At 39.3% G+C, this 27,764-nt stretch overlaps 1 protein-coding gene and 1 long non-coding RNA gene across 3 annotated transcripts in view; one reads left to right on the top strand and one right to left on the bottom strand.

Annotated features, from left to right (window-relative positions):
* dcc (DCC netrin 1 receptor) overlaps positions 1-27,764 on the bottom strand; it is a 353,610-nt gene that overhangs the window by 280,976 nt on the left and 44,870 nt on the right. The window lies entirely within an intron of this gene.
* LOC309711387 lies at positions 285-27,494 on the top strand. Of its 2 annotated transcripts, XR_014277959.1 has the most exons (10): positions 285-371; positions 729-814; positions 20,819-20,911; positions 24,531-25,389; positions 25,928-26,023; positions 26,120-26,213; positions 26,304-26,415; positions 26,508-26,661; positions 26,779-26,906; positions 27,020-27,494. It is a non-coding gene; the product is annotated as an uncharacterized lncRNA (long non-coding RNA). The 2 variants fall into 2 exon arrangements; XR_014277958.1 differs by having other exon boundaries at positions 24,531-26,023.

Below are 27,764 nucleotides of genomic sequence, written 5' to 3' on the forward strand. Positions count from 1 at the left end.
GACAACATTCAACAATTTGACTTAACACTGTCAATGTGTAAAAAAAAATTGATACAATGCTACAATGGATGTCCCGCCACCCAATGGCGTGTCCAGCGGGGTGGCCTGGGGGGGGGGCACAGGCCACCCCCCCAACCAGACTGGCCACCCCAGGTGCCACCCCAAAGGCAAAACAATAAAATTCAATCAAATATCAAATGTCCGATTATGTTTTCACGGTGACACTCAGATATCCTAGTGTAAGTGAATGCAGCATCGGCTTCTGCGCTATGTGCATCATGTTAGCAAAGGTAGGAGAGCCAAGCACGAAAGACGTCACTGCAGGAAACAATTTTTCGGTGAAAGAAAATGAGGACAGAATAAATGTCCCGGTAAGTAATATTAAGTTTGTTGAGTTTAGTAAACTTCGGTGAAATTAGAATACCAAGGAAAAAATAACACTTAAAGAATTATTGCAGCCGTGGAATATTTCAGACAGTATGCTACTGAGGGGAGCTAACATAAGAGTTATGAGTTATAAGATATAATCTAAGTCGTAACATTGCTGTATGGAGCTCCAGATTTGGTTGCAGGTTAACATAGCTGGACTGGCCATCGGGCTTATTTGACTTATTTTTTATTTTTTTTGTAATGGCATGAACAATGAGAGGTGGTGGATTGGCCAGATGCAGGTTGATGTGTAGAAATAACTCCGTTGTTTGGTGGTGGCTATGGCGGGGCTTCCACAGAGGCAGCAGGTGGATGAGGGAAGGGGAGGCAGGAGGAGAGCCCCGAGGCAGCCGCCAGTCCGAGTGTCAGGTGAACTGAACTTCAGGTAAGAAGTTATGACCTGCAGTCTATCTGGGTCAGATATGAACTAAGTTTAGGTGGAGTTTATTTTCGTTGTGCTGACTTTTTACTGTCAGTTGCAATAACTCATACTGCGTTCTAGCCAGCTTGACGGAGTTTTTATACAGCTGTTCGGTTGCTATGATGTTACTGATAGTGAACTTTATTTTATTCATAAGGTTAGTTAGTAGAGTTGCCAACGGCTCCTTAAAAAAATGGAATGGTCCCTCATTCAGAGAAAATATTACGCGTTTCGTATTGAGCTGAGAAGAGACGCAGTTTGTCCCGAACTTCAGCTAGAATGGAAAAAGACACAAAGCTGGATTTATTCTGTCTTTACGCTGCACAGCTGCCTCTTCTCTCATCCTCTCTCTCCTGTTGCTACTTCAATCATGAAACTGATCGATGATCAGCTGATCGGCTTTTCTCTCTTGTTTGTTTATCGCCCACTTTGCGCCAGAAAGACGAAACCAGCAGATGTTGCGCTAAACAACAGCAGCACGTTTAAGCTTGATCGGCTGTTGTTAGAATTTATTTAATATTAATTTCTAGTATCAGCTGATGTTTGCTGGAGCCACAGCTGTAAAGCTGCTGGTCATGATGTCGGTTTGGATATCTGGTGAGAGGGAAACGTGAAGACCACCCACCAGGATCCTTTTTTATGTAGCTGACAGCTGGTAACTGTGCAGGGGCGGGTCTAGCAAAGTTTTGCCAGGGGGCCAGGTAGGGCATTAACAGGGAAAGGGGGGCACAAAGAAATACTTTTCTTTCTTATTCTCATTTAAAATATCTAGCTTTTATTAAATAATTATCTAAATCTTACAACCAAAGTTTTTATCTGACGTAAAATGTATAGAAATCATACATATACCAACAAGACTGTACATCACTGTCACAACAGGGCTTGTTTTCATTCAAAGGCTTTATGGCTTTAATACCTGGTGGGTCGGTCTGTAGTCAAAATGCCCGATTTTCTGTCCCAGTCCAGCCCTGCAGGTTATACTGGCAGTGTCACCATGCCAGCTGACTGTATTTTATCATCAGCCAGTGTTGTTCTTTATCAATATTACCAAAGTTTACCATAAGGCAGCATAGAAAGTATTTACTTGCTTTCAGGTTTTATTCAAATATTAGTCTTTTCAGTTGTTTCTCCACTTTTTTCCTGTTTCAAAATCAAACACCAGTTTGTGAGAAGATTATCTTCTTTTTTTAACAGGCAGATAAAGTTTTGCATTGGCATTGGCTAATTTGTCAATTGTTTGCTACAAATGTTCGTATTTTAATATTCAAAAATGTTTTTGCCCAAAACATATGTGCACTATATGTCAGTAAAAATACTATGCAAATATTGATGTCCTTGAATGCTGAGTAAACACTGGCAAAGCACTGATTGTATCTCTTGTACTTTATCAACGCAGTATCTAAAAACTTTGCACCGTAGTGGTTAAAATCTCATTCTAATAAGAGTTAAAAGTGCATTTGGTTATTAGGTTTATAGGATTATTGAATTATGGTTAAGGGTTGGTAGAATTTTTTTTTTAAACATTATCTGCCAATTAAATCTGCCACCCTTCTCCAAATCTGTGCCCCTACCTGGCCCCCCCAACAAAAATTTGCTAGACACGCCACTGCCGCCACCAGGCTACAATGGTGGTGGGACATCCTGTGTGTTGATCTGTGACACAAGCAGCACCTGACAGAGCGTCGGTGTTTAACCCCGTAGAATTATATCACCTCCTTTTCCCTCCATTCATAATTACTGTGTCCAATGAGGAGTCCAGTCTCAGTGTAAAAATGGATTGTACGAAGCTGGTTGTGTAAACATATGAAATTGTTTGTACAGCATCCACCCACAGTACAGGTAAATACATGGTATAATACGCATTAAAAAAAAAGGTTGTGGTTGCCTTGAGTACTATTTAATGTTTTAATACTTTAAGAGCCTGTGCTTCTGTTTTCTTGTGCTTATTAATTTTGTTTTGGTTAATAAAAGTGTAACCTTGCTGTTCTTTTTCTATATTTATGCATGTAATTTAGGCAATCACTAAACCCTTCTGGGCATTTTTTCCATTTCCTTGCACATTAATTTTAGCCTCTGTTGTTGTTTGTATATATTTGATTGCACCTGTGAGAAATAAGCAAATTTAAGGTTCAGGTGCATTAAAGGGTCATTTCCTGTTTCACATATCCATTTATGAGTCACGTAGAGCACGGTACAGCATGTGAAAATGTGTTTTACCAGATAGAGGCTTTGACCCTGCCATATGGAACACTAAAAGCGAGCCTGAAGATTAAACTTTCTGCGTTAATGGCTGCATTTATACAGCACTTTACAATTTGCCTCCCAGTGTGATGCACACACCCACTATCCTGAAGGCATATGTTTCAGAGTATATCTGCCCACACCCGGCTCGACTGTGATGAATCAGAGCTGAGCATGTCAGATAAAGAATGGGGACATAAGCTTCTCATATAGACACATTCATCAAACATACAAAATGCTGGCTAACGGCAGTTTTATCTGTTGATTTCTCATCCACTTATCACAAATAACTAACCTTGACTCAATTATGCATCGCAGACATTTTTTTATTCCCTATGTTTAAGGCTTAATACCTTGTCTTGAGTACCACTTATGCTGGTGTTTCTTATGGGTGCTGCAGAAGTTGCAATCACTGTAAAAAGGAATACGCTGGTTCAGCCTAAGATCATTTGTAACTTTGTAACATGATGTTATTAGAATAAAATTATGTGGAGGCAGCAAGGTTACTTTGAGGAAGAGTTCGTCCTACTTCCAATGTGACACTGCAGAAGGTAATGTGACATTCTACTGAAAACCTTGCAAAGGGATACAAAAAACACAACTGGCACTTTTTTTAATCATCACTCTTTTGATAAAAAACATGAGTAATTTACAAATTCAAGATAGCTATCGTAAAAATGGCCACTATGTTCTTTGAATCATTAGTTGGTCCCATTAGACAAAACTACGAACGTGACAAACAATCTGTTTCCGTTTCTATGCATGACTTGAGCCACATCAACTGTCTGTTGACTAAAAATTGTAAAAAAGTGTAACTATTACACTTGTCACCTGGAGACTGCCCATGGTGATGAAGTGCAATAAGTTTAATAAGGGTATCACATGTACTGTCTAAATATTTCAAAACATGCACAAAAAGGGATATAATGACAAGCTGGGAAAAAAGGAATTTTGTTGGCTAGACTTATATTGAAATGTATTGTTCCCAGACCGTTTGACATAAAATTGATTAGTATTTATCACAGAACATTTAAACTGCCACTTTAACAACTGAGCAGCATTATTGCAGCCACTGGGTTTTTTGTCATTTTAATGAAAGGATTGTTTTTTCTCCCTCATTATTAATATTAGGATATTCTCCTTTCTGGATCTTTGTGCAGTGAGCTCAATCAGCTGATGTTTATTCTTTGTAATAAGAACGTTGATTTGACTGAAAGTGAGGACTTTTGTTGCCCGACAGACACTGAAGACTCATCAAAGCTCAGACACATCTGCTGCTGTGAGGACACCGCAACCCTGTCACCGCACACAGCATGCCTCTTTGTGTGCATGTGTGTGTCTGTGTATGTGTGTGACATCCGTGACCAATCAAGACAGAAGCCACAGGCTTTCCAACTGCCGTCCCTCGAGACGAAGCAGCGACCGGCCAGCATGAGACACACACACACACACACGGTGTAAGGGTGACAGATTGCTAGTTTATGGGTGTTAACAGACAGAGGGAGCCTCTTTCTTCACCATCATCAGTCATCACCCTCAGACCTCCTCCTCCTCCCACACACACACACACACACACACACACACACACACACACACACACACACACACACACAATAGCCCAGCATGTGTGAGTTGTGTATTGAAGCAGGAAACAAACAGGGAGCGTCTGGCAACTGGGGGTCAACAGTGTGACCCCCGGAACAAAGGCTGGGTGTGTACGTGTAGGTGTAAAAAGAAATTTAACAGGGTGCAATTTAAGGTCAAAGGTCAATAGCATGTTGACCTGGCGTGCAGATCGAGGCCACCAAAGAAATGGGGGATAACGCAGGCATTGCTAATGAGGGAATCAAACACGTTGATTACCCACAATCAGCCTTTTATCCAACATGTTCTCTCACATGGTCAAGAGCCCCTTCACTCACACCGCAGAAGCTCCTTGACATTCAAAAAGGACCAATCACAGCACAGGTTTTTGGTGCAATTTCATAGAGAGCCATGATGAAAGTAGGACCTCTGCATTCAAAGAGCTCAGAGACGTCAGACGCAGGTGTTGGCAGTTTATAGTCAGCAGACATAACAACAAGTTCAGAAGGTGACATTAGAAGTGTTTGTTATGGAGGCACAAGTTTATCCACTTACAGCAAAACCCCGATGTTCTGTAGTGTCATAGACCCTGGGCTTTTGTGTTAATATATGGTTTTCTGTGTTCCCAAATTTCTAAAACCAGGAAAACAGGTGCTACAAGCAACAGGAAATATAAAAAGACTGGAGAATTAATAGCATTAATTTTTACAAGGTTTTTAACTCTGACATTTAAAGGTTGAAGCTTTCTGGTTTCCATTTGTAGTATGCTTCGAAACCTCGGTCTATTATGTCGCAGCAGCTTTAGTTGCACACTGGCAAAGAGTCCATGTGAAGAGAAAAAGATGGATTTTGATTATTTGAATTTGACTGGCCCATCAAACAGGAAGTCTTGAGAAGGATTCTGAAGTGTTACCTGCTGTGGAAATGTCCACTGGTACCAGTAAAACCTTCCCAGTATTAGTTGTCGGCCCTGGAAATAACATGTAGGGCTACAGCTAATGATTATGATGATTTTTAAAAATTAAATAATATTAAAAAATAACATTAGAAATCACCTTTGGATTAGTATTAATGTAATGACTAATCAGTTATTCTTACCATCATATTATTATTGCTACCTCAGAGACAATTTACTTGATACAAATTTTTAAAAGGTCTCATTATTGCTTCAGTATGGAATTCATTCATCTAATCATCCTTATCCAATTTCTACATCATAGCTACATCATTACATTACTCACTTAATAATAGAGCCTATTAGTCAGATGTCTGATGAGAAAACTACTGGACACAATTATAACTGATTGCGGTGACACAGATTAATTTATTCACTTTACATCAGCACAACCATTTGAAGGCAAATAACTGAAACTGAAATACTCGGACAGCTGCCTGTCCTGTAGTCATTTTCTCACTCGTCATTAACGTAACAAGAGAAGAACTGCAGGAGAATAATGTACATGGTGTTAGGATGCCTGGGTCGTTGACCCAGGGTTTTGAGTTTATTATATTATTTATCATTTCTAGTCTTTGGTTTCTTTGTTAGAGTTCTGTCTTATGGTTTATGTCTCTGTGTTCTCTAGTTGCTCTGTCTCCCCTGTCAGCTGTATCCCCTTGTCAAGTTCGCATCTCTGTGTTGTGTTTCCTGTTTTACTTTGAAAGTCTGTGTCTCATGTAAATGCATCTGGTTTTGCTTCCTTTGTCTCGTTAGGCCTGATTTGCCCCAGCTGTGTTTCCCTCCTGTTACCCATTCCCTGATTGCTCCCTCTGTGTATTTAAGCCCTGTGTTTCTCTGTGTCTGTGTTATGATCTACTCTCATACCCTCATGGTGCTGTGTTCTGTCCGGTTGCCAGGTCAGGTTATTGTTGTTTTCAGTTTAGTATTTGTATTCCCAGTTTCGCTAGTTCTAGCAATAAATCTGCCTACGAGTGTCTGCACATTGGGTCCTCCTACTACCACTCCTGCCTGTACACAGCCTTCACATGACACATGGAAATCAAATTCCACTCACTGATCGCCCATTTTTGGGGGGGATAAAATGTAAAGAATACAAATCTACACCATCAAAGCTGACAAAGCACTTCACTGTACTCCAAGTGCTTATTCAAAACCATTAAACTGGTTTGTTAAGCAAATTCAAATTTGCAGTGCATACAGAAAACCACATCATTGGATCTGTTTTGATATTTACTTTAACACTTGTTGCCCAGGGGTTTTTTGCTTTGTTTTTTAGTATTAGAGGAGATTTAGGATTTTTACTTGTCCCTTTTGCGATGCAACTTGTCATCATCACTGCCCTCCAGTTGTCACCAAATGTTTCCTTAAAACCGATTTATTTAAATGTCAGCTCCATATTTTTATTCTTGGATTTTACTAAAGAAACTTTGCATGATTCAGAGGTCAGAATAAGCCTTCTTTATCTAATATTTGGCCTTAGTGCAGTATTCCTACTACATCTTTTAGCTCCTTCCCACTTTCTTTTATTTTGACAGGAGGTTGGTGGGGCTTCTGTGTCTGAAATAACCATATTGGGGATACCCAATCTCTATGGCGTCATACAGAAAGAAAAAAGAATATAAGAAAATGTCTGTGTATCTGCTGTATATTTTATTTTGTTCAAACACTGCTTGCAAGTGCACTGTATTGGGCCCATACAATCAGGAAGTAAATGGAAAGCACATACAGAGACTTCTTCATTGATTGAGATCAAATCTAGGATTAAGAATGGGTTCGGAAAGCATTTAGGGTTTAGCAATCTAATACCTGTGCTCCTCAAGAACAATGAAGAATGAAACAGTGCTGCTCTGGTGGCAAAAAACACAATCATGATTATTTTTTGTTAGAGATCATTATGGTGTTTTTTTTTAAATACTATTTTCCATTACCTCAAATATCAGTAGGGATGGGTATTGATAAGATTTTAACGATTCCGATTCCATTTTCGATTCTGTTTAACGATTCGATTCCTTATCGATTCTCTTATCGATTCTTTTTTTAAAAAAAAGAGAACACTAAAGTCGATTAGCTTAGAACTGTGTTTTATATCTTCTCTTTGAACAAGATAGAAATTTAGGAGTAACATGGCCTTACAAACCAAACAGTGAGATCTTAAGAGATCCACAGCCTACGGCTCTTCAATGGGGTGTCACAGGGTCCCCAGGAAAAAAAATGTATATGTAAAATAATAAAATAAATATTCTCCTGTAGCAATAACAAAGTTTAACATAAATTATTCTGTAGCAATTACACAAGAATATCCAGTAATGTCCTGCCTACAATTAAACACATTCACTTACCAAAGTGAAATCGGGGGCATCTGCTGTGGCAAATGGGTGCAAGCCTTTGACCACAAACTTAGTCACTGCTCGGTGACATTCGTCTATCCTGGCCTGAAAGGAGACGCTACCGGTAGACTGCAGCGAGAACTGCCAGCATCTGAGCCAGCCAGACTCTGTCTCTCTCATCATGGTTATCTAAATGCAACACACAGTAATAGCAGGTTTTGTAATAAGGTAAATCGCGCTAACATAATATGCAATGCTAATTGATTAGTTACCTGCAGTATTAACGGGAGAGGACGTGGAAACGCTACCGCTGCTGCTGGGTTGAGCTTCGCTAGTCCGGAGCGGATCAAAAACACGACATTCGTTGAAAGCAATCGCGTGTTTTTTGAGCAAATGCTTTTGCATATTCGTAGTGTTTCCTCCCTTTGATGAAATCTCTACTTTGCAAGTATTGCACGTTGCCCTGTTGTCATCCTTTCTCATAAAGTGTAACCAAACTTTTGAGCGTTTGTGCCGCTCAGGCGCCGTGTTTCCTACTGGGTAAAAGACGCTACTCAACGTGATGACGTCATTCGGGGCGACTGGAATCTTATCGGGAATCGTTTTTAAAAGTGGCAAACGATTCCAAGGAATTGAAACAGTGGGAACCGGTTCTCAACAAGAACCGGTTTTCGATACCCATCCCTAAATATCAGAGCAACATACAGTCCATGCTGGCCTGCACCTTTCACTGTAGGATCTCTGTTGGCACAGATGGCGCTAACAAAAAGGTCCAAGTGGTAACGGACTCAAGTATAACCCTGCACAGTTGCCATGGAGAGAGCAATGGGGAGTTGAAGAACAGCCAAGTGACTTTTCTGCCGGATTCCACCAAAAGTTGACCACCATACCTGAGGGTTAATGACACCTCTTAGTTTTACGATTGGAAAAATTATTACAAGTTATTTTTGAGTCTTTCCGTCATCTTGGCTCTACCTGAACCAAATCATGAATCATCAAGTTCAGGTGCACTGTAGCAAAAACTGAATTCAAAAAACTAATAATTTTATCTCAATCTTGTTTTCCTTATAAAGAATGCTAAAATTTAGGATTTCAGCAAAAATCCTAAATTAAATTAAAATCCGAATAATTATCCACCACTACAGCAAACTACTGATCCGGCCAACTATCTGCTGTCACCTCAGATACTGCAAAAAGGCTTGATTGTGGACAATAAAGCCAAACAACATGTATCATCTTCCAGGTTGTTGACTATTGGAATTTCTCCAATGAATCCTGTTTTAGAGTAAACGGCAAACACCCTGAACTTGACTATAAGTAGGAACATGCTGTTAACTGTCTGTAAACAGCTAACGATGTTCCACAAAAATAAATCCACAGTGAGGTTTTCAGATACTTTCAGACTCTACAACACAGGCAGACAAACACAAATACAGGCGCCCAGAGAGGCAACCAAAAGCCCCCTCAACAAACATCCAGAGGCTTTCGGTTTATATTTAGTGTACATGTTTAGTCACCGGTGGGTGTGCATGTGTGAGTAGGGGGTTGGTGGCTGTCAATCAGTGTCAGCGGAGCGTGAAGATGGAGGAGGGGCGTTGCCTTGGGGAGCGATGAAGAGATCCCCACTTTTCCTCGTTCGTTCTCTTGTTTCCTCAAATCTTTCCTTTCACTGCCTCTATTTTTCTTTCTTGTCTTTCCTTCCTTTTACTGTTATTGATTTAAATTAAAATGAAAAATCTTTTAAATGACTTTTTATATGGATTTATTCCAATGCATTGATTGTAATTGGTTTCCTATATTGTTACTGCATTTTAACATTTATTTAAATGTGATTTTATTAAAGAAATTAAATTCTAATCTTTATAAACACAGTGGAAAAAAAGTACATTTTTTGGCAAAAAAAAATTAATGCATCAAGCTTGTTAATGTATGGGTCTGAATAACTTTACTACCCATCTGAGCTAATCAATGTGTTAAAAAATAAAATAAAAATGTTTTTTCTGAATTAATTTATTCTGCTTTAATTCAGAGCAGTTTACTTTAATCCGTCTGTGCTTTCCTTTCCTCTTCCCCTGCCTGCAGACTGAATATTAATACACACACTCTCACACACACACCCTGCAGCATACGTTTAGGGGTCAACACACCAGTGCTGGCTATAGACCTGCAGGGGATTATGGGTAGACTGCACAGTAGCTGTCAGCAATGTGAAGACCTCACTATCAAACAATCTCTCTGGAGTTTTATGTTTGTGAGATCGTCCTTCAAGCTTTATCCTGTTCCTGTAGTGTGTGTGTGTGTGTGTGTGTGTGTGTGTGTGTGTGTGTGTGTGTAAAGACCACTGCTCTCTCATTTGCTGACCATCCAACTCTGGGGGCACAGAGAAATCAAATTTGTATTCCATCAAATTTGTAACAAAATTATATGTTTTATCATTTTAATAAATGCATCTCCAAATTGTATATTTCATTTGTTTCCCAGCAGCATCTGCTTCAGTAAACCAGAGACATTTTCATGATTGCCTTTGTGCACCAAAGAACCCTTAAAAATGTTAGTTGTGGTTACTAGTAGTCTTCACTTCTTTATTACTTTATCCAAAAAGTTTTTCCAGCAATTTATCTGAACCAAAAGTCACATGTGTGGTCAAAGCTTACACCTGACTGAGGATCCAACCACATGACTCACCTTGTGGATTGCTTGTGTTGGCAGCAAACAGTGGCAGCAATGGTTTCAGAATGTCCGTCCACTTTTTGGAAACAGTTAAGACATGATTGACAGTGTTCAATCATGAAACACCAATATACACCAAGTCTGACCTTCAATCCTTTTTCTGCCACCTGTCTGAATCAGTGTCACAGAGCCAACAATCTAACCGAAAAGCCTGCACCTCTCTCTTTCCAGCCACCTCCTCCACCTAATCTGGAGAATACTGAGGTGTTCCCGAGCCAGCTGAGAGACATAATTACTCCTGTGTGAATGAGTCTGGCAGTTGGACATGCCCAAACATCTCACCTAGGAGGTGTCCCGGTGTTCCTAGGCAAAGGCTGAACCACCTCAACTGGCTCTTTCCTAATCTGATCCCCATCACAATGACCAAACTCCCCACCTTATCTCTGAGAGGTGACCCCAGAAACCTTACACAGACAACGCCAACCAGCGATGAGTCTGTCACATTGATTCTACTGAATCTGGTCTAAAAACCAACAACGACACCTCTAAAAATAAACAACACAAAATGAGACCAAAGCAATACATGTCCTGTTTACCTTCCAGAGGTAAGGATTTGTTTTAAATACAAAAATGCCTCAGTTGTAGTACATGGACCTCCAGAATGACACCATCACCAGTGTTGTGGGTACAATGACCCTGTAGTTAACCTCTTAGTCATCACCGCACCTTTTTACATGAAAAGAACTGAGGCTGAAAAACCTTTTGTTCGTTGTGCTCGTATTGTGAAGTGATTCAGCAAGTATGTTCCATTACTGTCTACAGAAAAGGTAATCACTGCCACTTTTCAGTGCTCTGATTGTACAAAGCTGTAATGTTGGTACATTAAAATAGTTCACACCATTTAAAACGTAAGGATTTGTGAAGAATGGGCTAATGTTCAAAAAACAGTGGCAAATTTTCACTTCGGCTGTATTCAGGTCAGCAAGCATGAAGGTTAGAAAATTATTGTGGTTGTGTCAAAGGAAATCTATTCCTGTGGATAGACTTTATAGACATGCATCTCAAAGCCACCCAACATCATCCTTTGCTCCATGCAAACAAAAACCTTTTTGTTTCAGCTGATATTGGCTGTTGTTTTGTGGGTACATAAAACATAAAACATGAGTTTTGAAGTGTATATATTTTTCATTTAACCTTTATTTATACAGGTAGTCCCATTGAGACCCAATATCTCATTTGGAAGAGAGACCTGTTCCAGACAAACATATTAAAGCTGCATATTAAAACATATTCAAATTAAATAATTATTTTGTCTAATGTACACAGACATAAAACTGCTGTTCAAAAAAAACAAAGGGCACTGAAGACTGAATCCAACTAGAGTCTAAAATGGAAATAATTTGACACGGCAGGAGCAGAAAAAGGAGAACCAGGGAAAAACTTAGCGTACAAAGGGGACAGACTGCCAAAGGAACAGAGACACAAGCAGAGGCAAGGCTAACTATATAGTGAAGGCTGATTGGTAATGAAACACAGCTGGTAACGGTCGGGGAATTGCAAAAATGCTGAGGCAAAGATGGGAAGTAGAGCAGCAGGATGCATACAAGGAAATGAAATTGCCAACATGCAAGTGAAGTGAAATCGAGGACACCAACACAGAAACGAACCAGGAGAAAACATGGAAACTGAAGACGTGGTGAGAAGGCAAACACTAAGAAACAGAAGGGAAGTGGCCTTACAACATCAAACTGACAAGCTGGAATGAAAACTCACTCCCACCAGAAAACTATTTCAGCTCACTTTCACCAGACAAAAACACCCAACGCCTTACTATCTTTTAATTGTTTTTGGGTCACAGGATGTCGTGATCAGAAGTTTAAAGAAAAGATGTAATCTGAATTCATTGCATTGGAAAAGCCACACCAGTTTCTGCCTAAACAGAACTATTTCTCATCGTTACCACAGAAAAAGCTTCCAGGATAAAGAGGATTTTCATGGTATTAGTGTGTCGGGGGGAACTTTCCCATTTAGACTGGTCTGATAACATGTTTCTTATCTATTCTCTGGTATTGGACAATGGGGATCGGGTTGTATTGTAATCAGGGTCATCTTACATTCAGACCAATACGGTACATGGAGCTAGCAGGCAGGCATTTACAACCAGTCAAGATGAAGCCACCAAGTTTGGAGCCTGGATGAGCTTATGGATGCTGAAAAAGTGAAGAAGAGAAACTTATAAGTTCACCGCTCAGCAACAAAAGAGCTCAGCATCCCCAAAGACTGCAGTTAACATGCTACAGTCCATATATCTGCTTTGACTCACACACCAGCATGTTGACTATAACCGGCTTTGCATAAACAAAAGAAGTGTAGCAAAAGAAAAATCATGCATCTGCAGGATCCCCATTTATACTGTTAACTACAAAGAAAACAAAAGTGGCATGGCCAATATCATGCATTAATCACCCTGTATTGTGTTCCAAAGCCTGCAGCCTGTGAGGTGTGTCCATAGGAATGAGAGACAAACACCATGTAAAATCTGTTGTCTGCAGGGAGTCTGCAGAACGTTAAAGGTCTCCAGAGAATCCAGTGATAATGTACTGATGATGCCTCAGTGTAATGATAATGCTCTTGATGATAATAATGATGAAGGAATGTGACCTCTGCAACAAGGAACTCGGTTCAGCTAAAATAGAAATAATGTGAATTAAATGGCAGTGAATTGGTGAGTGACTTGGTTAATGGAAGAAGAGAAAGACGTTTGATTGCCATGTGTTTAGTCAATCAGAATCAGAGGAAGGGAAAAGACATTTTCATGTTTGAAGGAACACTTTTCAGCAGATAAATGGAAATGACTTTGACTTATTCAAGGGTGAGTATTAAAAGTGTACACTTTGTATTTCCCCCAGTTGGACCACTCTGTGTAACAAAAGACATAACTTCATACTGAGGCATCTCGCTCCTTTCTCTCAGTTAATAACATAATTTTAATTGTGTTTTAGGCACCAATTACCAGACAAGCATGGCAGTGACACTAATATGACATTAATAAGGTTTTTAATTAACTATCACAGCTAAACCAGGCCATTCGGCTGCGCTGAAGGATTGTAGGGCTTTCGCCACACATTCTGCCACTGCTCCATGACATGTTCATTAACCCTGTCCTACGTCTTCTGAGGACAAATGGTGTTTCCTCCTGACCAGGGGGTTTTGCTACAGTTGACATTAAAAACCAGCAACAGTGGAGCTAATGTTAATAAGTATATGTTCTGAATGCATAATACATTTAATGTTACCTGAAGGTCACCAAGTCTGACCATTTAAAATGCCACAAGTTCTAATTTTACTCCACCCCCCACCCTTCACCACTCTCCTGCAGATATTGCATTTTATTGACTTTAGAACTTTAAAGAAAGTTTGCTATGGCTATCAAAGGCTTTCTTTTTCTTAGCTTGTGTCTGTGGCATCAAAGGCAAGACATTCAAACAGTGGATACAAGTCAAAAGATCCAATAAGAGCTTATCAATAAAGTTTTTTTAGATATTAAAATCGAATAAAGCAACGCAGTCTGCTATCAGAGCACAATCCTGATGTCAGCATGTAAAACTATTAGCCCGTCCAGTCTGGAGCTTCTTCCAATGTTGCTTGGATCATGTCCAAAGCCACAGCAGATACATTAAGATGTGGACAGTGCAAATGGCTTAGATGTGGCAGTAACACCAACGGCCATGACATTTATGGTAAGACTGATAAGTACAAACTGCTGATCATCATGAATTTTTCATAAACAGTTCAGTCATGACTGCTGTAGTTAAAAGATTTCTATTTTATGGCTTGGTTCTCTTCTGGGACTTTTCCCACAATGTGCTTATATGAAATGACTAAAGGGGGCACAGCCAGAGGCTTGGAAAGAAGCAGCAAGACCCCCTGTACAGAGCAAAGCAAACTCCAGTCGGTGCATTAGGTATATTTCATGAAAAGAGGAGCTGAAGAGGAGGGGGGTTGCAAAGCAGCTTGCAGCAACTGCAGGCAGGCTAAAGCAGCTTAAACAGCATGGCATGGCCAATGTGTGCTGGCACTGATATCAGATGATCCCACAGGACTATAGCTGAGCTTGACGTTGTGAACTGCTTCACTTTATCCATCTGCCCAGTGCTTATTTAAAGAGTTTCCAGCCATAGTAAAAGTTCAACATGCAGCTCTTTGGTTAGGTAACTAGGTTTATCAATTAACAGTTGACATAACAGACTGTAGCTTTATTTTTTGTGGCTTGGTTTAGTTGCAGAGGTGTTGGTAGATTGGTGACTCTTTGTCTCCATCATGGTGATGCTGATGGAGGTGTTGCCTAACATTATCAACAATCCTACTTGGATAAGCAGTTAACAAAATGGATGGATGGATCCACCTTCTCCTCATCTCACGTTCAAATGTAAAATCCATCCATCCATATATCCATCCATCCATCCATTTTTTTCACTTGTTGTTGTTTCAGTGCTACATTGAGTATTAATCTTTCCAGTTATTATAATATAGGATGATCTAGACTTCAGATATTCCAAAAAATTATTACGAAACAAACATTTTTCCCTAATGTACATAAAATGTCCTCATTCCTATACTGTGTTACAGTTAGTTTTGTGAATGCAGAATTTTTCTTAATACATTTTTCTTTTTACATCAAGTACCTAAAAATGATTTCCCACACCTTAAGCTTAGTTTTTTAACATACAAGTTATAATATATATAGGTTTCATTGAAAAGTTCAAATGCAACCTCTATGTGTTTTATTACTTTTTTCTTATTCTTAAATTTATGTATGTTTGCCTCTTTTTCTTCTCTCTAAAAGAAAACACATGAAAAGATTTTACATCATTTACCAAGCAAACCAAAAGGTTTGTCATTTAGTGTTTTGGACTGGTCACAATGGATTTTAGGCTCTGAGATTCTTCATTCATTCTTTCTTTTTCTTTGTGTTTATTTATGTATGTGTGATGGATTATATTAACTAAGTCTGTGTGACACCACATTTGTCCTGTGTTTCTGTGTATTCATGTTTTAAACAGAAAATAAGCACCGTAATTGTGTATGCATGCGCACGCGGGTGTGTGTGTGCACGCGGGTGTGTGTGCGCACGCGGGTGTGTGTGTGTGTGGGTTTGAGCTGTATTTAGGTCAGAAGCTGCCAGGAAATCTGTGTTTTCTGGTCCTGCAAAGCAAAGCCGTCTGGTTCCTGTGTGTTCAGGTCGTACTCGTTTGTCGGCCCACCAAGAAACAGGCTCATTAGGCTAATTAGTGAGATTAATGCGGAGGTGACCTGCATGACAGAGGGGCTCCGGGGCCGAACAGATGGGACGGTAACACCACCAACCTGTCATTGCTGAGCAGAGTCAACAGTTCAGCACCGAACACTAAACAAGACCAACACTGACACAGAGGCTTCAGCTCCACTTTGAGCTCATCGGTGAGTGAAACTAAAACTGCACAGTACATTAGACAGAGAACCACAACAGCAATGTGATGAAATTCAGAGTGAAACACTGCTGACTTTAACATAAGAGAAACCTGCTAACAGACCAAATAGCATAACGACAAACAGACCCTCCATGCAATGTGGCTACATCTGCAGTTTCCAACGTGGAGTTTAACACTCCCTGTGGCAAAGGAATGTTGAACTTGACTCAGAAGCAGTGAGGATAGAAAGAAGTAGACGTCATGGGATAAAAGGACTTGCTGTACAAACTTAAAATTCTTGAAAAATATTTTTTAAAGAAAACTAGCTCACACTAATTGCAAAAACAGACTTTGTGTTATAAATTCTCTTTAAAAGGGATGAAGTGTAAGCCATTTTTACAACATTTATTAAAACTCATTAACTAAAGACTCTGAATTCTGAAAGCATTCAAATCTTTTGTTTGGTACTTTGCTGAAGGCCCTTTAGCTAGAATAGAATAGAAGGGCAGTTAGAGACTTATCCTGAGGCATCTAAAGTGTTGTGTTTACTGTCAAATTGAAAGGTAAGGCCGTTTTTACTCTAGTCTTACTATGGTGAAATTCATAACAAGCTTTCTTTACACTCCATTGTTCCTTTCCTTAGTTGTAAAGTCTCTGCTGATGAGATTATAACCCTGTATCATGATGCTACCACCAACATGCTTTACTGTCTTAAATATGTTGGATGATGAACAGTGAACATTACTGAACAACCACAGTGGTTTCAGAGACCTTTTGGGACTCTGTTCCATCAGCCATGCAGACACATTCACATATGCTCTCCAGCCCTGAACTCTCAGGATCAGATCTGCAATCTGCCAGGCCCCCTGATGTTTGATTGTGTCTTGTGCAGCCAACAGTCAGGTGAATTTGAGGAGAGTATGCTGGCTTCTTCAAAATGTATACAGGTAGCTGTATCACCTAAATCACACAAAGTAGTTTCTTCAGTGTGTTCATACTAATGGAGATACCTGTCACGTGTCGCTTTTTCCCTTTCTTTTAAAGAACAACTGTGAAAAATACAAGACTTTATATTGTTACTCAGACCCTGAAAGACACTGACAACAAGAAAACTTGTGTTGGCAGAAGTCTGAAGTTTTTTTGGACTTTGACCATATATAGACGAGTTTGTAACCTTCTACATTACTGTACATCCAGGCAGTGCTTCAAGTTTATTACAGGTGGAATCCAGTCAGAGTCTAAACACATCTAAAGGTTTGTTAAAGAAGCTCATGAGCACAATTTTTTCCTACCCCTATTTGTTTTTTTATGTAGGGAGATTCAAACTGAAGCATGATAAAAAAATAAAGGCAACACTTTTTAATTCATTTCTTCTGCAATCTCCCTGAGGAAGCCAACCACTGCTGGTAAAGACATTTTTATCTCTGTGCTACCTAAAAAAACAAAATCGTCCCCCACCGAACCTTCCAAAATAAAACACTGATGCCTACAGCACATCTGCATCACACTGTGCTGTGAAATTCCCAACCCTAGGATGCTGGAAACTGGATCATAACAGGGGGTAAATGGCTAAAAATGTAAACATGCTGCTAATTTATGCATATAGGAAAGTGACATGAGCGATTCAGCAGCCCTGCCACAGTAGCCCTACAGCGCAGGCGTTCCTGTTTCTGAGCCCTGGGGAAGAAAACTCTCACGCATACAAACGCCATTCGTTTCTAATGATAGATGTTGGAACGACATGACAAGGACACGGTGATTCAGAGGGGGAAACAAAAGTGCAAATAACTCGATGATGTTTGTTTGTTACTGAGAGGAGGAGGCATGGTGTACATAGCTCACTGAGTCCTGTAATTACAGCCGCATCCCATCAAAGTCATCCCTCAGTGAGAAAAGTGCTCAAGGTCGTTTCTGTGGATAGTGTGAATCTTTTACTTTAATACTTCTCACTACAATTTATTTACCCGTGTGTGTGTGTGTGTGTGTGTGTGTGTGTGTATATATATATATATATATATATATATATATATATATATATATATATATATATATATATATTTATTTATTTATTTATTTATTTATTATTTTTTTTTTTTACTCAGAAGTTCCTGTCATGTAATTTTGGTTCCTTAACAACTTCCATAAAGCAAGTTAAGCTGAAGAGGTCAGTCTTTTACCTTTCACCTCCAGCTACCAGCTTTCTCATGTGAGCTGTTAATTAGATTTGTTATAATATTAAAACATAAAACGGACATTACTGTGAAAGTATAGATGAAATTCAACCTCTTTCCCAAATAGTAAAACGACAAAAAAAATTGGGGGGTCTGGTAATGATGTAAAAGAAACTTCACACTGTTTCTACTAAACTGCTGATGATTTGCAGTCATCATCACAAAGTCTCTTCCTGTTCTTTTGAGTTAAAGTGAATAAAAATAAATACAAAATGAATAAAATAACAATTAAAAAAGACTCCAGAGTGTTGATGCTACTAAAAAAGTAAAGATTTGTTAGAAGATGGGCAGACTTGGAAGCATGAAAAGGAAACGATGATGTGTCTTTTGTAACTTTGTGATACCAAAAATTTTCAGTAATGGTAACAACCAAACAGTTGTGGTGAGCAGATATCAGACACCCTCGGCTTCCGCCCCTGACCCCACCCAATCCACATACCACTGGACCCATTAGGCCCTCAAGGTGGTGGGCCTTATGGGATACCAGGCACAGGTAGAGGGCAGGTTCTACCTGTGCCTGGTATCTGTTGTGGTATATTTTTATTGTTTTAATAGGTGACCAAAGGTCACACCAACCCTGACCCTTTGCCCCATTTCCTTGGGAGTCTCTTTCCCAAACAACACAGCTTTTGGGATCACTCAGGCATGCAGAAATCTCCACAACAATATAGCTGCAATTCATAAATGGCTCTGACAAAGATGCTCCTATAGGTGACGTATTTCAAGTATGTCCAGTCAGACCCGAGACATGCTGGAGAGACGTAAACATTGTGCTGGATAGAGGGTGTTTCACTCTTTTATTGAAGGCTGTCATCTCTTCAGTGAGTTTTTGCTTGTGGGATGGTACCTAAATCCAACCAGTTCTGGAAACTAAACCTTTTTGGTGGAAACACATGAGCACAGGGCCTCAAATGAGTTCTTTCACGTTTGATACTTCACACTGATTCAAACTCTTCCTCTGAAGAGTAACGCTTGCAGCCTTTCACTTAAAGTACAAAAATCAGATGTGAACTTGTGTTATTGTTCTTGAACGTATCTCAGCAGGTTCAGAGGGGTATGTATTATTAAGCCTTGCTGGGTCTGACTTTGCAGCTCCCTACAAACTTGCCTCGGAATAAGAATGCCAACAAAAATCACTGTCACATCACTGATCAGACACCAGCTTCCTTCAAAACACTGCTGAGATCTAAATATGTGAACCACTTCCTCCTGGTCCACTTGTCAACTTCAATTTTGTTAAATTATTATTTTTTTAAATCCCTCGTAGCCTTGTTCAGTCTCTGCAGCACATGTTCTGCCTGTCTTCATGGATTGTATTTTTTGATAGGCTTAAGTGAAAACCTTGCAGCAGCAGCAGGTTCATCAACTCTCAGTTTGACTCCACCTGTCTCAGCGTCCAATAACATGTCAGACGGGCACCGGCAGGTTGTTAATGACGAGGTCTGGCTGATTCAGGAGGATGACGGTCGACTGCTTTTAGCATTAATATCTTTTATGACGTGTATGCGGCCTTCAGGCTGACACACAAGGCCTTCAAATACTAGACTGCAGACATGCTTTCCACTCATAGGTGATACAGCTGACAGCCAGAGCATCTGTTGCAGGACTCCAGCAAGATAGTTCTCTGATGTCTAAGTTATGATATTGAATTGATCTCCCAAGTTGTGACAATTCAGAAAAAAGGTAAAATAAACATTCTTACGGAAAGCATAAAAATTTACTCACATTTATTTTCAAAAAGGAAAGTCAATTCTTGTTTTCACCTATGACCTTAGACCTCTGCAGAAGGAATATGCATCAACAGATGGTCCCTAAATGAACTAAACCTTTTCCTTGCACATATTTTCCCTTGTGACAAGACATGCAAATAAAATGAGGATCCTGCTAAAGACAAAGCTGTCAGAACTGACAGCCAACATGGATCAACAGCTGGCTGCATGGATCTCTGCTGCTGGGCAGATGATTATTTAAAGCAGCCGAATGTCACAGAAAGTGTGATTTTGCGAGCCAACCGCGAGGAGTTGAGGCTGTGAGCGTTCAGATCAATTTGATCTGCAAATAAATCCCCCTTTAAAAAAAAAAAAAAAAAAAAACAGTGAAGAAGGAGAAGAAGAAGAAAAAGAAGTAGAAGATGTGCTCTGACAGGATTTCAACAGCAGCAGGATGTTAAATCCAGACAGAAGTTCCTGCTTCAGGGACAAACAAAACATCAGACCAACTTTCCATCAGTTGTGCTGAATGAAAGCACACATCTTTCCACTTGGCATCAGTGCATACCAGAACGGCTCACAAAACTATGAAGTGACTTCAACTTCTTAACCCACTGCTATGCTGACTCTACACTCATTTTATTATCTCAGGTATTAATGGATCTAGAGGTAGGACCAGCTCAGCTTACAGCAGGTCCTTGGTGTCATTTCACTTTCACTATCAAAATCTACTCGAACTCGACATGTATTCTACTTGAAACCAGTTCAACAACTGAATAATCTTTGGTTTTATTTAAGGGATCTTCTAATGGCATTAAGGAGGATTCACTGGGAGCTTTTATGGATAGGCGGGACTTCATGTGGATCTATGAGTGTTTGAAAGCTTAAAAGGTGAGTACAAACCAGTTATAAAAATGTGTTATTGATGTGTGCATTGATTGTATTGATATATGTACGTGATATAAAATAGTCTTAAAATGGCTCATTGAGTGTAAGGGTGTAGCTGTCTTGGCAGATTTAAAGGAGGTCTAACTAATATATTTACACATAAAGCTAGACTTTTTCAGTGACCTGTTAAAAAGCTAAAGAGGGAACGATTGCCCTGTGGGGGAAAACTCACTGATTTTCTTTAAACCAAGTCATATCTGCTCTAATTATTACTGGTGAGGGATGGCAAATACCTCACCTTTGGACTGGATTAAAACTCACTGACTGGGTCAGGTGAAATCAACTAGCCCCCAAAGATGAGTAAATCCCTTCCAGATGGGTCTTAAGATAAAAGTTTTACAAAACTTTTCATTGTATAAATATTTATTCCCCATCCCTAATTTCAGCCTCTCAACAGGAGCGATCTGATATACACATTCACTATAATGAATCCAAATATGCAATTTTCAGTGCTACTTCTATTACATAGTAAATTTACACTACTTAGAGACACAAAGGGAAGCAAATCGTTGAACAAATACCTTCTCTAATACACATGTAGCTATGTTGGTGCTTGAGTGGCAAATTAAAGTGCAACTCTGCACAGTGTCAAACAATCAAGCCAATTATCCCAGCAGGTATTCTATGATAAAAAAAATAAGTGAGGGAACATAAAGCTTTCCCCTGAAGGTTTGCTGCCTTGTAGCTGCTTCCCCTGAAAACCAGCTTCTCTGCCTGCTCGAGTCACTTGTTAGATGATGACACCGCCACCAGAGATGATGATGATAACACAGAGAAGAAATTGCACAAAGATGGTGCAACTGCATGGTGGAGAAAACTGTTCGAACATAAAAATATTCCTTTAGTTTAACTCTACACTCCTATTTGATTTTTTTTCAGAAAGTAAAAAGAAGATAAATCAAACTCTCAGGTCTTTGGGTTAATGTTCTGTTCTTCTAGAGTAAAAAATCCCTTTAGAAGATCCACACCAACACTGTATCCTCCCAGCAAGAGAGCTGTGTGTGGATATCTTGTTCCTCTGAGCCATAGAGCTTCATTGTTGGAGAAGAACTGTTCAAAAGACATCAGTGAGCCAAACTGATGCACTCGATGACATGTTGTGTCATTTCCATGAATTCAGCCCCCTATACACCATTCTGCTGTCCCAAGTACTCGTCACCACCAAACTAAAGCTACAATCATCCACGGCTGAAAGGGTTCACCGACAAAGCAGCTATTTCCTCTTTTTAAAAAACTGCAGAATTGTAGGTCTACATGTGATATAACCATCCTTAGCCCATGAAGATAGAGCTGTAGGCAAGGAAAAAGTGGAGAGAGCTCTAAATTTGACGTTTACATTTACAAGTAGCCACAGCTCTAAATCTCAGCTATAAAGGACATGGCTCTGTTCTGGGAAATCTCCTTCGACATATACAGATGGCTAGCCAAAAGGTTGGAGGGCAGATGCTGGATTACCTTACAGAACACAATAGGCATGAATGATAATTAAGTTAGAAACAGCATGAAACATAAAGCTGAGGTAGGGGTGGGTTTCAAAGTGGCTGGCAGTTTAGCAAAACTAAGTTGAAGCAAGATAAAAAGCACATCTCATTAGAAACTGGATGTATAGACGTTTATGAGCTGAACCATCAGCTGATGTAGGCTAAGCCTGACTTCATGGCCTGTCTGAACTAACACTATAATCAATTCAATTCATCTCCCTACTGGTTATATTCAGTTATATTGACAGCAATGCCCTTATCAATTCTGCTTATAGGTCAGATTCCTTATTAATTCCCTTATTGATTCCTCATCAATTTTCAGTGTGTGGGGGGAGAAGTATGCCTACACAGATTTTCAAGATCAATGCAGCAGTAGTAATAGCTGTACGTTCAAAAACAGTGCAGAAAAGTGCACACATGCTAGTTTGGTGTGCAAACACACTAACACAATGAGTTTGCGTTTTCCTGTTGTAAACTGTCAGACAAGTGATTGTTTACAATGGACTGATCATCTGGAACGTACTCTTGTCCCTAGTAGCATCTCAGTTTGCAGTGCAGGGTTTAGTGAGGAGCTCAGGTTTTGGTCTCACCATCATATACAGTAAATTCACGTTTTGAAGCATTGACTTTAGTTGTGTGGCTGCCCCCATATTTGTTTTGCTCTGTAGAAACTGTTGTTATATGAATTGGAACTAACTGCACACTCATCCAGTAGCAGCAGTAACATAGCTAATTGCAAGGTAGTCATAGCCTAGAGCTATGCTTTCATTGTCTGTTTTACTCTAAATGGGACCATAATTTACAAAATAAATCTCTTGTATAAAATAAGATGTGAAACCCACAATTAAAATCAGAATCCAAAAGGAAAGTGTGTACCGAAGTCTCAAAACAACTGAGCAGTAGCGTCATTCAGACAGTGTTTTGAAACCAATGGCCCCCTACTGGTCATAACAGAAAATGCAAGTTTAATGGACTTCCACATTTAGCAAGATTTGTGCTCCAGTGCATGTTCCTGTCCATCTTTGTACAAACAGGCATTTCATCAGATGGAGGCAGTGTACAAAGTATGTGGTACAACTGGCCAGTGGGACATTTATGCTTGTCAGCTTCAGAGAAGGGTGAAGTTATAACTTGAACTTTGAAGTTTTTTGTGGCTGTCTTGTTCCTAGTGAACACAGTTTTTGCGTCTTTCTCTATTCAGGCCCACTTGTCAACCAATAAGCCATGATGCTTACATCTGCACAGGAGCACATCTGGGGTGGGTGACCCACCCACCCAATTGTGTACGCAGACCAATACATTTGCAGGACCATAAAACTTGTTTAGTATATCTTTTCAGATCCCAAAGCTACAATCATCATGGTGGTAGTGATGCGTCCCTGTTGACTGCTTAAAACCTTTTTGCAATTAAAGTTAATTGTGTCCATTTGTTTTGGGGTCTTTTGGGTATAGCAACACTGTGCGACACCTGGGTATCAAATTATGTGACAATACCTTTGCAGGTAAAGATGTGGGCCTACCTGAGGGAGATGGGCTATTTAAATTGGTCCTTTGACTTAGCTAAAGTCATTTTTTGCTGGCTTTTAATATAAAACAGGTTTTAATCAAACACAAAAATAAATAAATAAACTGGCTTGAGTCGATGTTTTATATACAGCCTATTCTCCCACTGTGACTTTAAAACTTTTCGAAGCTGCACCTAAAACAAAATCGGATCAGAATATGTGTCTGAAAAATACATCCAATCAAATGAAAATCCCTCAACTGATCAGATTAAATTGTGAGGAAATCTGCCTCCATCTGCAAGTTCAATTAACTACAGTAAATTTTTAATAAACCCCATCAACACAGCGCCTTTGTTGATCTGTTTTACTTTTCAGTTTGAGTTGTTTGAGCACAAACGTGCTCAGAGTCTGATCCATGGTCAGTGTAGCAGCCATTAATTTCACACAGACTGGTTCAGACAGAGGGGAGAAAAAAACGAGAGGAAGAAGCTCTAAGCTCATCCTCAGCTTCATTCTCGTTCAGTCTCGATCCACTCCCTTCCCCTCTCTCTCACGCTCTCATTTTTGCCTTCTCAGTGTCTAGGTCTCTCGCCCTCTCTCGCTCTCACCAGTGCAGTCTCAATGATGTATGACTGCCATCACTGAAAATAATGACTCGTCTGCCCGTAATCTTTTATTTCACTGCAAGGCCGAGGTGGAGGAGGAAGAGGAGGGGGCAGAAGCTAAGAAAAGAGGAGGAAGAAAAAGAAAGGAGGTGGGGACGAGGAGAGGGAGAAAGAAAAGAATAATCTTTTATATGTGGATGAGGTGGCAGAGATACTGCCGTCTATTTGGAGGAGGAGGAGTACGAGGAAGAGGAGGATGGAGACTATAACAGGCAGTCCACACTGACTCCCCAGTGACTGAACCAACCTCAGATTTACTGAGTATGAAGAAGTCAAGTCCCTCAGAGTTCATACTGTACTCCATAATCATTTCACTCCCATCTATATGAACAGAAAATTCTATACCTCACCAAAAAATGATAATTTAAGTATATAAAAATAAAATTTAAATGAATTGATTTAATATTACGATTTCCGCTGTAATAATACATGTACATGCATTTATACTGGGTCAGTTTTTCCAAGTGTCCTGCATGGTATAAGCCCAAGGTAGGGCTAACTTGCCTCAGAATAAAGATTTCTTTCCCCACACAGTAAAAAATGGAGTGTCAATATTTCAGAGTAAACCTATTTTAACCTAGATAGAGTATTTACAACTCTATGAGGAGTAAACCAGCTCTAACATCAGAGTTAAAAGTCAGTGTAAAGTTTGTTAGTCACGCAGTGAAGACTTCACTCCACACAGTGTTGATTATTACCAGTCCGCAGGCGTGTGTGGCCTCAGAGCTCTAATGCGCATGGAATTTTCTCCGAAGAGCTGCCACAGTCAGGTAAGTGAAGTTAACATTCCCATACTGGTAACATTGTTTAAAAGGTATTTTTAAACTAAGTAGCTCTTTATAGTTTCACTGATGTCGAGTGAGGACATGTTAGCAGCATTTACCCATAGGTTTAATGGCATTCCAGTAGCTACATGCTAGCAGTTGCTAAAAGTTAAGATGTTCGTTATCTTCTCACTGCGTTAATATGAACCTAAAACATTTTAACTATGTATTTCTTCTAAATGCTGTCTAAATAATATCATTGTCACATGTCAAATCGCACAGTTTGAACAACTAAATTACCATTTATCAGTAAGCTAATAATCGCTAATTAGCTTACATGAGCGAACATACTTTCAGAAAAAGTGGGTAACATTACCATAAAGTTAACTTTACTGGTTTATATTATTTTAAGCAAATGCCAAAGGCATACACTACTTTAGAGTTTTGCTCATTATTTAGTAAGAAATATGTATTTTGTGTAAATTAACTGATAGCAATGTTAATGACATGTTAAGTAATATTAAGTAATGTTCCTATTTTATAGAAAGGTTTAAGAGTATGGACAAACCAAATCTCTGAGAGATGCAACCAGAAGACGGATGAGAAACATACTTGAGGCTGAGATGACAGAATGACATGGGTAAGAATCAAAAATGTAAGATATAAAGAAACATTTTAAACATTGTATTATTTTTAATTGTGATGTTTAATGCCAATTATTGAATTTATACATTAGGACATCTCCCCCTAAAAGCGTAAGAGTGATGTATGCGCAGGACATTGTTGCTCTGTCTCCATATCTGGAAGACCCATATTCACAACATGGATATGTAAGTAAAGGGAACTTTTCAACATTAAATACATAATTGCCCTCAGAAATGTTGATAACATAGTCCTTCTTCGTTTATTTAATTACATAGAAACATTACTACGATCCAGAGAACAGTTCAGGATACATTGCATGGCGGTTGAAGACCATTCAAAGAAAAGCTGTGGAGGAAAGAAGCGTCTCAGTTTGCAAATCTCCCAAAAGTAAGTTCACTTATCATTTAAATGATACTGATGTAATTTGTAGGCAGGATTCAATCAAACACCTCTCTATGTTCTGTATTTTTGCATTACAGATAGAACAAGATTTCCGACTCCTGTTTTGTGAGGTCACTGGGAGCAAATTCTTGGAGAGGTGGCTCACCAATCTCAAAGCAAAGGTTGTAAAGGAAAGTCATGGACTTGTCCCCACCTCAGAGCTCTTGGAGTTAATGTGCAATGCTGAGTCAGGTACTGAAGTTGAGAATGGTATGATTGTGACTGTTTTTATTTGCCATTGTTGGTTATATAGGTAATTCTGTCAATTCAATGTATTTTTGGAATAATTCTTTGTTTATTCGTCTGTAGGCTGGGACAGTGACTTGTCTACTATCTTGCTGCTGCTACATCTGCTACCACCATCTGCACAAGGGCGAAAGAGACCAGGAACGATGTCTGCATCTCAAGCTGTCAATAACCTCATCAAATTGCCAAAGGTATGTTGTTTAAAATATACTTTCCATCACCTCTATTTTCATGGACAGTGAGTTGAGCTAATCTACTGTCAGAGGATAGTCACTTAATACTGTTGTTTAATGTGTTGTTGTAGGCTGGAACCAGTGTACAGCAGCATCTAGACAACATCACCCGAAGCAGTCAGCCCTACCATCTTACCCAGGGATCCACAAGAAGCAGCATTCACACCTTCATTGTGATTGAGAAGCATGCACTTCCATGTAATGCGACAGGTTCTGTAGGAGCCCTTGATGAACTCTTTAGGGCCCATTATGTCTTTGGTACATCATACAGTTCATCCCTGACCAACTTTGTTACTTTTCTGCAACTACGACATTGGGGAAATGTCATATTGCTTTCTCTAGTGAGCATCATAGAACTGTGAATTGTAAAGGTTTGTTACGTTAATTAAATGACACTGAATTGAGAAACATAATAAATGCTGTTACTTTAACCTGTATATTTGTTGTTATTTCCATAATGTAGGATAGATCACAGTTATTTAGTAATATAGCATCATAAGATGAATATGAAAAAAATCACACTACAGAGAAATAAAAATGATATATTATTACACATCAGAGTGTTATTATTAAACTAAATTTGGAGTAAAATAGCTCTATAAAGTGTAATCAAATTACTCTGAACAGTGTGAATAACCCTCAGTGTTAAATATTTTTACACATTTTGTTGTTAATTTTGACACTAAATTGAGTACAATTAACACTGAAAAGTTAACACTGGCCATAGAGTAAATTTAACTCTAATTTTGAGTGGGACCAAATGTTATCTGAAGCAGAGTTAAAATCAACTCTGTAAGTGTAAAATTGACACTTGGT

Source organism: Aulonocara stuartgranti (genome assembly GCF_965226115.1).
Source record: "Aulonocara stuartgranti genome assembly, chromosome: 7".
Classification (NCBI taxonomy): Eukaryota; Metazoa; Chordata; class Actinopteri; order Cichliformes; family Cichlidae; genus Aulonocara; species Aulonocara stuartgranti.